The sequence below is a fragment of the Oncorhynchus gorbuscha genome, unplaced genomic scaffold (genome assembly GCF_021184085.1).
Source record: "Oncorhynchus gorbuscha isolate QuinsamMale2020 ecotype Even-year unplaced genomic scaffold, OgorEven_v1.0 Un_scaffold_9925, whole genome shotgun sequence".
In the NCBI taxonomy this organism is placed as follows: domain Eukaryota; kingdom Metazoa; phylum Chordata; class Actinopteri; order Salmoniformes; family Salmonidae; genus Oncorhynchus; species Oncorhynchus gorbuscha.
Window position 1 is genome coordinate 7,672 of NW_025752785.1, and position 2,785 is coordinate 10,456.

The 2,785-nt window shown below is 34.2% G+C and overlaps 1 long non-coding RNA gene across 1 annotated transcript; it reads right to left on the reverse strand.

Moving 5' to 3' along the window:
• Positions 1–1,613: 1,613 nt before the first annotated feature.
• LOC124030215 lies at positions 1,614–2,182 on the reverse strand. Its single transcript, XR_006837928.1, has 3 exons — positions 1,994–2,182; positions 1,805–1,873; positions 1,614–1,653 (listed from the first exon to the last, which is right to left on the reverse strand). It is a non-coding gene; the product is annotated as an uncharacterized LOC124030215 (long non-coding RNA).
• Between the last annotated feature and the right edge of the window lie 603 nt (positions 2,183–2,785).

Genomic DNA, 2,785 nt, shown 5'->3' on the forward strand with positions numbered 1-2,785 from the left:
GGATTACTCATTAATGGATTATATTAATGGATGGATTACTCATTAATGGATTATATTAATGGATTATATTAATGGATGTATTACTCATTAATGGATTATATTAATGGATTATATTAATGGATTATATTAATGGATTATATTAATGGATGGATTATATTAATGGATTATATTAATGGATGGATTACTCATTAATGGATTATATTAATGGATATATTACTCATTAATGGATTATATTAATGGATTATATTAATGGATGGATTACTCATTAATGGATTATATTAATGGATGGATTACTCATTAATGGATTATATTAATGGATTATATTAATGGATGGATTACTCATTAATGGATGGATTACATTAATGGATTATATTAATGGATGTATTACTCATTAATGGATTATATTAATGGATGTATTACTCATTAATGGATTATATTAATGGGATTACTATTAATGGATGGATTACTCATTAATGGATTATATTAATGGATATATTACTCATTAATGGATTATATTAATGGATTATATTAATGGATGGATTACTCATTAATGGATTATATTAATGGATGGATTACTCATTAATGGATTATATTAATGGATGGATTACTCATTAATGGATGGATTACTCATTAATGGATTATATTAATGGATGTATTACTCATTAATGGATTATATTAATGGATTATATTAATGGATGGATTATATTAATGGATTATAATGGATGGATTACTCATTAATGGATGGATTATATTAATGGATGGATTATATTAATGGATTATATTAATGGATGGATTATATTAATGGATTATATTAATGGATATATTACTCATTAATGGATTATATTAATGGATTATATTAATGGATGTGGATTATATTAATGGATTATATGGATTATATTAATGGTATTACTCATTAATGGATGGATTATATTAATGGATTATATTAATGGATGGATTACTCATTAATGGATTATATTAATGGATGGATTACTCATTAATGGATTATATTAATGGATGGATTACTCATTAATGGATTATATTAATGGATGGATTACTCATTAATGGATTATATTAATGGATTATATTAATGGATGATTACTCATTAATGGATTATATTAATGGATGTGGATTACTCATTAATGGATTATATTAATGGATGTATTACTCATTAATGGATGACATTACATTGGAAATACAAGTAAGGACACCAAATGGACCTTTCCATTCATAACATGTGGAGGATGTATTACCATTAATAGATTATCTAATGGTAAACAAGGAAATACCTCATTTCATTTGGATGTATTACAAAATGATTATCAAATGGATTATATTAATGGATGGATTTCATTAATGGATTATATTAAGATATTACCTGTCAGGATTAATGTTACTAAAATGGAACAACCTGGGATGCCAAATCCTGACAATTCCCCACCAGAGGACAAAATAGTAAAAAATGAAAATGTTGGATGTAGCCATGGATTATACTAAATGTCCCGTGGTTGTAATTCAGATTCATGTGCGTATTGATGGTGTAAACGGTGCTCAATGTGGGTTGCTTTTGATTATATTAAGTCTGTCTAGGTCCCTCTGTCCATCACAGACCCATGGCTTCTTCTCCATCTCCTCCCTCAGTTTATTCTTCTGGATCTAGGAAAAGGACAAACACATTAAGGTGATCATTACACAGTCGTCTGTTCTGGTATAATTACTCTGATTATCAATTTCATGATATAGAACATTGGTCCGCTGCTGATCTGAATGAAGACAGAGAAAATACGCTGTCATGAAGCCATCCTACCTTTCCAGAGGCAGTCAGTGGATAGCTGTCCACAAACACCACATAGTGGGGGATCTTGAAGTGAGAAATCTAGAACAGTAGAAGCAGATGCCTGTAGCTATAAACACAATATAACATAGTATATAACAGAAGTTCTAAACCTGACAATGATCGAATCACAGGTCATGTCACTTCCTGTCTCTGTGTCACCTGTCCCTTGCAGAAATCTCTGATCTCCTCTCTGCTACAGTCCAGTCCCTCCTTCAGTCTGATACAGGCACACACCTGTTCCCCCAACCTCTCATATCTCACACCAATCACCTGGGGAGAAAGAGAGATGGACAGGACAGGGAGAGAATATAATCACCTGGGGAGAAAGAGAGCTGGACAGGACAGAGAGAGAATATAATCACCTGGGGAGAAAGAGAGGTGGACAGGGAGAGAATATAATCACCTGGGAAGAAAGAGAGGTGGACAGGGAGAGAATATAATCACCTGGGGAGAAAGAGAGATGGACAGGACAGAGAGAGAATATAATCACCTGGGGAGAAAGAGAGCTGGACAGGACAGAGAGAGAATATAATCACCTGGTGAGAAAGAGAGGTGGACAGGACAGGGAAAGAATATAATCACCTGGTGAGAAAGAGAGGTGGACAGAGAGAGAATATAATCACCTGAGGAGAAAGAGAGGTGGACAGGACAGGGAGAGAATATAATCACCTGGGGAGAAAGAGAGGTGGACAGAGAGAGAATATAATCACCTGAGGAGAAAGAGAGGTGGACAGGACAGGGAGAGAATATAATCACCTGGGGAGAAAGAGAGGTGGACAGGACAGAGAGAGAATATAATCACCTGGGGAGAAAGAGAGGTGGACAGGGAGAGAATATAATCACCTGGTGAGAAAGAGAGGTGGACAGAGAGAGAATATAATCACCTGAGGAGAAAGAGAGGTGGACAGGACAGGGAGAGAATATAATCACCTGGGGAGAAAGAGAGGTGGA